This window comes from Helicoverpa zea, chromosome 23, assembly GCF_022581195.2.
Source record: "Helicoverpa zea isolate HzStark_Cry1AcR chromosome 23, ilHelZeax1.1, whole genome shotgun sequence".
In the NCBI taxonomy this organism is placed as follows: domain Eukaryota; kingdom Metazoa; phylum Arthropoda; class Insecta; order Lepidoptera; family Noctuidae; genus Helicoverpa; species Helicoverpa zea.
In genome coordinates, this window is record NC_061474.1 from 8,450,673 (window position 1) to 8,462,846 (window position 12,174).

Below are 12,174 nucleotides of genomic sequence, written 5' to 3' on the forward strand. Positions count from 1 at the left end.
CGTAATAACATTCATTGATTATTGATATAATAATGTTGTTTTAATGCTCCTCAATTGTTAAAACGGTAAACAACCAGCAAAAATATTTTTATCGTAACTGCAACGCCATTGCAAAGTTACGTCGTCAGTTCAATCGCGACGTGTCAGGAACGCATTCTCTGAATGGCCGAACTATAGTCGGAATCGCGAGAATCGGAAAACCTCTTCTGTGTTTCCAAAATGTTTTAAAACATTGTGTCAGTTTCACTCTTTTAGATCCTTTGTAAGAGAAAGCGTTTATAGATTCGTATTAGTTAATTAATGAGACTTCATTTGTTTCCCGTGAACTTGTAAAACAACCAAGAAGAATATAGCGGAAAGAGAACATCTGGTAGCATCTTCCCAACTCTGAAAGTCGCGTTCCGCATAAAAGAAACGAATACTGTTGCGAAAGTTGATCACATCTACAAATAACTTTTCTCACAGTACGTCTAAACGAATCAAAAACTAAAGTGTGCAAATTTATTCGCACGGAACTCTCCGTTCGTAGTGTAGACTAAACTATTTCATTCTCGTGTAACAGGCCAGCGTTCATCTCGACCTACGCCACTGCAACTTTCTTTAAACTCCAACCGGCGTACACATTCTTATCTTATATTCTATAGCAGTTTCTAGACTTGTTTGGCTATGCTGTGGGCTGACTAACCGGTTCCCAAGTAGGCTCGTACAGTCGCCTCCAAAAAAAAACAGTTCACTTTCTTACAAGTCGTTTGTAGCGAAATATTTTATGGTCCTGTTAGTAAAATAAGGTCTCGTGTTAAGTATAAGTTTATTGTTGTTCGTATTATTAGCCTTATTTTTTATAGCTGAATTGTCGCTGTTTGTTTTATTGTCGAAAGAGTTTCGTCACGGAATTGTGATTATGAAATGCAATTACACATTTCAACATGTTGTCTTAACTGGGAAATATGGTTCGTGTAATTCATTAGACCGTGTCCATAAATGGAGTCTTCAAACATATGACAGTGTTGTGTCTATTTAAGGCATGCAAGTCCAAAGCATTTGTTTGATATTCTGTGTGCTGTCGTCTACGGAAATGTACAAAATTAGATCGCATGCAGTAACCGCCGCTTCCGCACCGCATCGCATCGCGTCGCTCTCAATACTCGTCGTATTATGTCTGTCTACGAATATTGCACAGCGTGTGTAGCTGTAACTCATGTCAAATGTTCATATTAAATGCTATAACGAACTTTAATGATACTTCTGTATTTTGAGTGTTAGTTATGGTTTTAATTATAAGTTCCGAGTATTTCTGAATTACGTATCAATTGAAAAATGTTTGTCAGTGATTGTAATCTAGTCTCCTTAATACAATTTTGCTTGTGTAGCGTATAAACTCCTCTCAACTTGTATACTTCCTAGGCTTGTTGTAAACACTAGACGTAGTTAACCTATGCCCCTGTGACATTTCGATGTACTGGATCTGGTCTGGCTTTTACTCTTAGAAGACGAGTCGTGGGAAAGTGATCGTTGCTCCGTAACTAAGTACTTCTGTACTTGCATTATTATTTTGCCTGCTGCGATTTCTACTAATTCAAAGTGCGTCTGATATACTACAGCTGTAAAAAATATTTATTTGTTAAAGGAAAAACTTCCGTCGCATACCACTGGCAGGTGAAATTGCCCCGCACAGCAAGTATTAAATATGTATCACGAAACTTTCCTTAAACAAACATTACATTTATGTGCTTTTAATGAAGTTATTAACTTTACATGCGTAGAGGGTAGATTTTATCTGACCACACTATTCCTTTGTTCATTGTAATTCTAGGGTAAAATTCTTTTGAAAACAAAATGCTCATAAATGACTATGGAATTATTATTTATAGGAAAGTCTTCATCAATAATAACAATACAATCCATTCACATTAACGGCCGCAAACACATGAAAAATGACGGCTTGCCCCAAAACAATAATCCTATCACATATATTTTCCTGTCCACGGGAAAAGGTTCGGGAATGATTAATAGTGACACGGGCCTGCGGTCGTGTCGGCCATGGCTACGCGTGGTTGAACTATAGTAATCTCCACGAACCTTACTAATGGAAAATGTCCGTCTATACTGCGCCCACGGACTTATCTCGCAATCAAAGAAATGGCTACATTATAACAGCTAATTGTTATTTTTTTCCATGACTTATATCGACGATAGATCATTCTGACGTTTACAATATATGTCTGTCTATCTATCTGATAAAATAAATTGTTAATCTTTAGTGGAGATATGAAGCAGGAAAGTCATATCATGGTTACTCATTCTCAAATCGATATCAAATTAGGACACGATGAGGATATTGAGTCACGTACCGGAAAGTAATTACGCTGATCTTAAAGTTAGAACCATTTGTTGAGAGAACTTTCTAAGCCAGTTAACAACAGCTATTTCTAAAAACAATACATGCATAGGCATGGTTTTCCGCAAACGGTTATTGTTAACCGTTCAATACTCCCTACCCACTTAGTTACAAGTCGCCTGTCAGAATAACAAATGGACAAAGTTGTCTCGTATTTGACGAAACGCTAGCCGTTGTGGCCGACTTCCAAACAATTTGAAGCTTTCATGCGTTCGCGAGAAATGTGACAAGGACGCAGCCCTAAACTTTTAGCCAATCGTTTTCACACGACCAATGAGACGATGAAAGTACTCTATTTTGGGCCCTCGCTAATACGACAAAAGGCGTGTGAATTGAGTGGGCTATAACTATTTTTAGATAAGTTCTATATAGTGTGTTTAAGCCGGAATAGTGAAGCAAATACCAAAAGCGTGGGACGAAGAGTACCGGTGACTTGCTGCCGAGGTGACAATTCCAAAGCGTTGCCAATTAGCGACTCGCAATAAGTAACTGATGTATTACGAACGGATTCTGAAATAACCGTCTAGGCCTGATGCATAGTCACGTCACAGTCTGAACGCGTGAACAAAGTATGCCAAATCTCTGACGCAACCGTCAATGCAATAAATTAAATACATTTTTGTTTATTCCCAAAGCATTTGCATTCGAGACGGATTTAGTGGTTACGCGATTTAAAACTTACCCCGTCACTCGGCATCTAAAAATATTGTACTTGGCACTGAATAAAACGGCGTTAACTGTTTGAACTATGGCCAAGTTGTGAGTTGTGATTGTACAGCGTTATCTCGGGTACTGATACCGAGTATTTACGTAGATAGCACATTGATAAGAGTGTTTTGCAGGTTTTGATACGCTGTTACTATATAGTCGTCAAATTCACTTTCTTTATCGTCTTTCTAGATTGTTTTGATTTCCGAATTTTATATTGCGCTCTCCCTCGCTGAAATAAACTCATTTTATTCCGAGAAATTAAAGGGGAATTGAGGTCGTCTTCCAAAAACAACAAAAAGTATGGAGTAGCAGATACCTACGTTCTAATTCACTAGTTCTACTGGCGAAAAATTATTGTATTTTAGGCCGGAGCTTCCTTTTGTTTGAAGATTATTGCCTTTGGGAATACCTAATTTTATTTTCCCATCCTGAATGAGTCTTAATCGCAATCGTTTCTGTCCTTTGACAAAAGTTTGAAAAAGTAAACTACGGGAGCGCCAAGCGCGGCGTACCGCTTCTCACTCCCCTAAAATCCCTTTAAAATTAAACGAGAACTTGAAAAATCCTCTTTGACAAAGTTTGGAAGTGGAATCGAGTTGGTAAGTTTGTTACATCTCGCCGTTCAATATTTTATAATGTGGCGAGAGGCCGGCCGGTGATCCGTGAGCGTCACTCGACCTCCACGAAGGCCGTGCCCGGCTTTTATTGATTTTTTATGCGCATTGTCCATTTCGTTCGTACCTACGCCCCCGCCTGGCGCCCGCCCGCTCTGGCCCACAAGCGACGAATTGCGATACCTATATTTGTCACCCGAAATTACTATGCCAGCAGCACATTTATGATTAGCCCTGACGCCGATATTAGACCAGACTCTATCAGATAGCAGAGCGATATGATGTGTAAACATAATCCATTTATGTGCTAAGGGGAAACAAAAACGACTAAGTTTTATAGTTGTTGTGTTATCATTAAACTGTCCGCGTGTTAACCTACTCATGTTTTCTCATATTGGCGCCGGGGGCGTAACTAAACCGTACCGTAGTGTATGCGTAGTTATATCACCTTTTACTGGGACTAGGCAAATCGTTTACGACTTCGGTTCCACTCGTAAAAACTTTAGGCGACAAGTCAAAAGACCTTCAAATTATGCCCAAACTTTATCTACAATGTTCTGCTTTATGATTCTGCTAGTTTTCGCTACGTCAAGTCGGCATTTATTTTCTAATTTCATCTGTGACTTAAAACATTTGTACGTTATGTTTCTCCTCAAATAATATTGTACGCTTTCCGTTGCAATAACTGCAGTCGTTCCGAAGCCAAATGCCTCTAAGGTTGTCATGTACAAAACAAATTATCTCTTTTCTATTAATGAGCTTCACACCTTTTTCAACCGTTAATTTTACGATTCTTCATAGATTCTTCGTAATTCAAGTTTTAATTATAAAATGCGTGTAATTAATTAAACGTGAAACAATGAGAATTGGCTTGCAATATTTGGGCGGTTGCAGCGTTGGTATGTTCATGACAGTTATTGGCTTTACTCATGTGGAATTTCTCAACACAATTCGCATTTAAGCAGTCCTTTAGTATTGGGTCTTATTAAACCGGTGAATTATTTTTCCTCTAGATTAGTTTGTATGATATTTTTACAAATTAAGGTCGTTTCATATTTACTGGATCGTTCAGGACAGGCACAAGTCTTGCTTCTGCTTCATTCTTGACTAGATGTGTCAACAAAAATAGGCGTTAGTAGCGAGTATCTAAATTCACAATGTCAAAATGGTTTAACTAATTTTTTTTTTTTTTTTTGTTGCAGGTTGTTAAGTGTGGACTGCCAGATCACCTAGCTAACTACTTTATACTATAAAAGTAAGTTTGTTTGAATGTGAAAGCATTTTGCAATGTAGGGACAAGTGAAATCCACTATACTTAAGTACTTAAGTTTTAATTAAAATTATTCTGCATTCTTTTGTTAAATCTATTCACAAAAATTGCGTAAACGCATAAATTAAATTAGATAAATAAGAATTTGCTGATTCATGTTTGCCTTGAGTACATTCAAATGTACTACATTGCCACGTGGTCTAAGCATGCAGACAGCAATTTATCATTTTCTTGACATTCAAAACGAGTATTATAATTAAAATATTTAACATGTTAATATTTACATAAATTATAGAAAGATCTTCGGGTCCAAATTCATGTTTTGTTGAATTTGAAGCTTGTCATTTTAATTCGCGAAGTGTCTACGACGTCTATAAGTGTTCAAACTGGAATTAAATCAACGTTGTCGTTCGAAGTAATGAACACACCTGTTGTATTATTCTTTGAGCTTTGCCGTTACACAATGGCTCGTCGTGTTCGTATTCTGTGCACGAACAATTTACGACTTTGCGAAATTCAAATATTGACTAATAATAATTTTATTGCTCGACGGCAGTCAGCACCCACGTAATTTGTTCTGTCTTCGACGTCAAACAGGTATTTTTGCTAATTACTAATTCGCCGCGCTTACTAAACCGTGAATTACTTGCGTTACCAACCCGCATGAACTTCTAATAATATTAACGGCCATATCATTAAATGGAACCTCGAAGATTCTTAGCGCTATCGAGGATGCCAGGAAGGATCCAAAAATTCTCAGTATTTCTAATTTTATCCTCCTTTGAGCCTGTTTGCGGAATTTCAACTCGAGAATTCCTGCGTCCGTTGACTCTTGCGCGGGTGGCGCGCGCGTCAAGCCGAGTCGTAAAATGCAAACGCTTCGTGTCACACGCGGAGTGACACATAGCTTTCATATCGCATGACATGCCGATCTGTCTTTGTTCCGATGAGTTATGCCCTGCGTCCCGCCGGTCCGCTAGATGAACGCTAACCGCGCCACAAATCATCGGCTCTGCTAACTCACTCCGCAAGAACGTCGCCTCGGCCCCCGCGACGCCCCGCCGACCTCGCCGACGTCTTCCCACAAATTCTCACCCCGAAACGAAACATTCACCGCCTCGCACCGGACGAATATCACACGAACGCCGCAATGACGTAAACTCCATAGTCGCGTGCGCCAGCCGATGTTCAACTTACATTGGGCCGTTGTGCGCGGCACACACGATCATTAAACGTATATCTGTTAATAATAATTGCGATTGTCTGGTTGTACGTGCGCACCGAGTTATGGCGCAGTTGCCGGGCGGTTTGCGAGACCCCCTCCCCCGCCGCCGCAGTCACCCACTGCCGACCCCTCGGATCTGCGGCGAGCGGCGCATCTTGAGATGAAATGGCATTCAGTTTCGTTTTGTGACGGTTGAATGGGCGCCCGGTTTCGCGAATACGTGTGTGTATTCAATGTATGAATACATGCATTGAAGCATACACCTACCTACATCTGGAATTTTCACATGGCTGTAGGTACTTAGAGTTGCCAGATTAAATCTCTAATCTTACTAGCAGGAAAAATAAGCGATAGCAGATAATCTTCTTCTTTCATAACAAGACATGTTAGTCTATTCGCAACGCCAATAATGTGTTGAAATATGACACAGAGGTCATGACTCATGACCTACCAGAAAAAATAGCCGTGATCATAAATCTGAATAAATAATTTCCAAGGTACCATACAGCCGTGTAAAACACGTTAAACGAAAGTTATTTCAATGTTGTCTTTTGATTAATATCATCAGAAAGTTTTGAAGAGAAAACTTTTGTTCCTAATTAATTGGCGTTAGATAACCCTTGACAAGTCACTATTTTCAACCGATTTCCCAAAAGGGTAAATATTTTTCTGATATCTGGCCGGTTCGAAGTAGCGATCATCTCAAGTTAAAAACAAACTCTCAGATCTTATTATTACTTAAAATGCTCAATGCTGTACCACTGGGTAACACAGTAAAATGTTTATTTTTGACGACGAATAAGTGTATATTACTAAGATTATGTTTTACCAAGAATTGTTTTTGCAAACCGAAATTCTGCTTAACTGGACAGGAAAAATAGGCAAGCAATTTAATGTCCGTAGACACGGAAAGAAAAACACATTTTAGTGCTAACTTTGGCTCAGCGATCATTCGCAGACCATTTGGACACCAGCCTACAAATTCCACCTTTTATACCCAATAATTCACATGTTCGCACTTTACGAGGCATTATAGAGCACATGTTACAGATTTTCCGTTAGCTTGCACATTTTTACGATCTCAATGCGGCTCGGGCGGTAGTTTAACACAGCAGAGCCCTATGCCCGTCGGGCTCTCACGACCGGTCCCTACGTGATCTCCTGCGACGCTCCCCGACTCGCTAATAACTGCTGTACACACGTGCCCACATGTTTGTGTGTGTACTTGCTGTAAGTGTGTAACAAGAAAAATGTTCTTCGTTACTTTGATAACGTATTGTGTTGGACGTGAGAGAAATGCAGCCTTGGGTCGTGGTTTTACTCGGTGTTCAAGTGAATTCGGACGGCTCTTTTGTTCTCGTACATAATATGTTCATTAGTGATGTATGAATATGGTAAGTTGACAACACAACAGATCATCAATGTACATTTGTGAGTTGAATTAATCTTCTCTTATTCCCAACGGTGTTCAATTAAAAGGACTCATAATTTACATTTAGAAACGCGTAGTCGTAGATTTTATTGGATAGCTATTTTATTGGACAAAGCATGAAGATTATTTAAATACCTCGAGTTATATTGCCCTTAGGGAATGATCCCAGACACAGGCTTACAGAACGAAACGGGTTTCACCATGGGACTTCACAATAGGTTAACTATCTGTCATTACTCATGCACCGTTGCGACTTTCGAAGCTCGGTACCTCGGTGTCAATGCACTTCGCGTTCACGATACTTCCCAACTAACCCTGCCTCTTGACGAAACATGTATAAACTACACATGTACTTACATTCAGCAATATAACAGTAAACGAGGCATTTTTAATTCCCTCGCAATATGTATATTTACTAGCAAGTTTTCGAAACAATACGAAAATTTGCATTCATTTCGTCGGGTTGTTAATGCATTTACGCCATCGCCTGTCTGGGTGATACGTCTGCTGTTTCCCATATCAATATTTTCGAGAGAGATCTCATCACGACCACTAAAATTTTTTTGACAATGCATTCTGCAAGACCCGCTTTCAGACTTCTGGAGTTATTTGACTGTTGAAACATTAATTTAAATAACTAAGTTTTATGAAACATGTACTTAACTGATGCCTTTCTGTGGGTATTCAAATAGCTTTTAATGTAATTAATAAAGATGGCACTTCCATATGGGTATTGAGTTGCGTGTTCCGTTAATATATGGTCATAGGACTGCCATGTCGTTCTCCAATGAATTACTGCGCATTCCACCGCTCATGCAATAAATAAATGGGCATTTTTATGTCTATTATTATTACTGTTCGCACTTAGCAACTAGCAAATACCTTGGTGTTAGTTGCCTGCGGGTGACATTTTGCATAAAGTTAACACTGTTCATTCTATAAACAGTATTATTCACCATCAAAGGCGCACTGACTTAGATTTGTACGGAAACTAACAGCTTACATTTCAACCAATGAAACTATGCAGACGTTCTTTGAAACACTTGAAACCGATTCCTCTAAATTCCGATGCACCCTGAGCTTTATGCCGAAGTGTCGTCTACCGAGAAACAAGCACTAATATCGGTATGCGCGAGTCGATAAAGCCAACGGTCAAAGGAATTTGACTCTTTATTGTGTTATCGAGTAGGAATATCGATATGACACGTGTGGCTGTTTAATCGATTAATCAAATAGTTGTTCGCAACACTTGCTCGAGTATTCTGTTTGTCGATAACGTATCGGCTTGTTTAATGTGAGTTGGTCGATAGTCGGATAGTCGGATAGTCGGTCGGTAAATATACCTTAGACACCAATGACTGTGTTTCGGATGGCACGTTAAACTGTAGGTCCCGGCTGTCATTGAACATCCTTGGCAGTCGTTACGGGTAGTCAGAAGCCAGTAAGTCTGACACCAGTCTAATCAAGGGGTATCGGGTTGCCCGGGTAACTGGGTTGAGGAGGTCAGATAGGCAGTCGCTTCTTGTAAAGCACTGGTACTCAGCTGAATCCGGTTAGACTGGAAGCCGACCCCAACATAGTTTGGGAAAAGGCTCGGAGGATGATGGTCGATAGTCGGTAGATATAGATAGTTGGTAGTGTAGCACTAGTGAGAGCGGTGTTTATGTTTCATTTTCTTTTCTACGGCCTTTACATTGATTGTTGCATATATGTATTTTCGATGCATTATTTAATAGCTGAATTGTATTCTTGAAGAAAGCGTCTCCAAAATATTTATTTTATGATATATATGCAAATAAGCATTAAGCGCCAAGACTGATTTCTTATTAAAACACTAAACACGTATACTTTCTAAACAACTTGACTGTTGTTTTTATTCAAAACTTCCAAGTTTCTAACACAAAGTCTCTACCAAATTATTTCTTCATCAAAAGCCGCGTCAAACTTTGCCTTTCAACAAAACCTAATCCAATCCAATTTAGTTTGAATAGAATTAGACTGCGAACAGTAAAACCATTAATCGGACGTTGGATTTTGTATGTAAAAGGCTTCATATCGGATCCCGGCTAATTCTAATGACGCACTATGTGTAAATGACCAGGGGAAATAGGTCGGTCATGAATTACGGATATTGCCAACTTTGTTCTGTGTAAATCATTTGTTGTTGAGGGTTTCGTACTAAGTTTTGAATCACACTAGATAACACAGTTTCTATTTGTGTTGCGTAACTGCCCCAAATCTGTAAGGGTAGATGTGGTTTGGTTGTCTACTAAATAATAATACTTTCTACGTTTAAAGTTACATTTGCTGCCGTGTGATCTTGTTAAATGAGCATGGCATGCCACCCGTCTCCGTTCTATAGCATGTCGCTTTTCATCGCACGTGCCGCCCGCGTTGACTCACTCCACCGCGCCTCGGTTATTTGACTTTCAACTACACTGTGCCACTACCATTTCATTTAAAATTCACGATAGCCATCACAAGTGTTCTATTGACATACGGTTTACAAACTGCGTCAGCAAACATTACACAGCTATCAACTTTCTACAGCTTCAAACTTCTAAATCTTGTCGTAACGCCGAACTAAGCCAGTCGGAATCATTTACGACACCATAAAAAATAACCACGCTTTCCTTCTGAGTAAACCTCCAATATTCACGGCTGTCTTATTGGAGCGCAGTCCCTTAGTAGTATAATATAGTAACATGTAGGGTGGGATGTCTCGCGCCCTTACGCCTCGATTCACGCGGTGTCGTGTTACCAAGGGCCCTTTGTAAGAGAGAAATGTGATAAACAGGAAAATGCTCAGGGCTGTCTATCCATGATAACATTCAATATTGGAATTTAAACATCCAACCATTCTTAATTAATAAGTTAATTCCGATTGCGAACACAGATGACGCGTCCATTCTAATCGCTCAAATTACCGTTTGATGTCTAGTCTACAAAATTATATGAAATAATTCTGCGCGTTTATAAAACGTTTGAATTTTGACGTCCATACAAAAAGCTCTTGACGCCAATTTCAAAACGGAATTACATTTAACGGAACACGGAACTTCGGCTTTCCTTATTTTGGGAATTAATTTGTTTGCCTGCGGTGGTGTCCTTATTGTAAATGTTTCCGCATTTCCAATTTTATCCTTATCTAAATTTTTGATTAGTTCATATTTATTACGTGTTTTGTGACTCGAGGCTGAAATTCATGTGTAAGCAAAATGATTGTTTAGTTACTATTTACACTGTTTTGTTAAAATACATGTCTTTAGTGTCCAAAACTGAACACGATAAAGCCTAAGAGGAAGTGTGAACAATGTAATTCATAATGTGAATATGATAGCAATTTCAGTATATAGCTTAACTTTCCAGTTTCATCTATACAAAACCAGTATATCGCCACAATAGTGCTCGCGAATAGCATTCAGAACAAATAACCAAATCGCAAAACAAAAACTCCACTACAATAAATAATATCGAGTTGTTCATACAAAACGCAAGGCGACGCTCGCACTGTGGGCCAACTCAGTTTCAAACTGGATGTAATAACTGAGCGAATCAATTAAAAACTCTCCAAGTAAAGTTTCGCCCGGTCCCCCAGACTACAGACCGTGTGATTTACGTGCTTAGGTGTTACAAAATTGCGTAGTTCTGCGGCAATGCCTGTTTAAACATTTTGCACGTTTTGTCTTCGCGTTCCACTGTACTAAGGATAGTCTGGATTTTGTTAATGTAGCTGACCTACATTTTTTCGTAATTAAAAGTATAGCTGCGAGCTGTTTTCTTTCTGTCTGGATGTAAGTTTTGTAAGAAAATAATAATGACAGATGTATTTTTCGTTTGCTTGTTCTATGTTATAAAACTTGAAAGTAATGACGAAAGTTTTTATTGCGTTATGTCTGCTCCCCGCAGCTCACTGGTGGTCTCTAGTTTGTAACAAAATATTCTTGTATCTGATATCATTTATAACACGAAAAAAATGTTTTACCAAATCCCCGCGGAGTTGCTCAAGTGATTTATATCCGAAGGACGATCGGCCTATACATCACTATATAAGATATTTTCGAACGTCTTGTATTCCCAAATCACATAATCGGATTTCAAATGCTGAAAAGCCGTTCGTCTAAATATGAGTTGTAAATTACGGAGTGAAATATCGCGAAAACGCCTCCATTTTATTCATTGCGGTGCGCTTGTGTGTGTGTGTATGGTTGTAAACAGTGAGTGTGTGTGGGAGTTGTCAGATAAATTCGTGTTCACGTCCTTGAAGCGGTGACGTAGGGTGTTATGATTTGTATTATTGATGCTACACGTGTTCCAGAGTCCCATAAAGATATACCTTTGTAAAACAGCTTTTTCTTTATATTATACGATATAATACCCATTTCTGTAGGGCTCGATGAAGCATGTAGGATTGTAAGAGTTCGATGTTCGAATTTAAAACTTAGTTCTTCTTAGCTTCACTGCATAGAGGTAATATGAATTTTACGTTTGGTTCCACTGTCCAACCTCACTAGATAAACTGAT

At 39.0% G+C, this 12,174-nt stretch overlaps 1 protein-coding gene across 5 annotated transcripts in view; it reads left to right on the forward strand.

The window, feature by feature from the left end:
* Positions 1 to 12,174, forward strand: part of LOC124642078 (C-terminal-binding protein) — an 87,581-nt gene that overhangs the window by 29,569 nt on the left and 45,838 nt on the right. For 4 of the 5 annotated variants that reach the window (XM_047180375.1, XM_047180379.1, XM_047180376.1 and 1 more), the window contains exon 2: positions 4,926 to 4,978. The exons of the other annotated variant lie outside the window; for it this stretch is intronic. The gene's annotated coding sequence lies outside the window, so the exon portion shown is untranslated. The remainder of the gene's footprint in view (positions 1 to 4,925; positions 4,979 to 12,174) is intronic. 5 annotated transcript variants of the gene reach the window in all.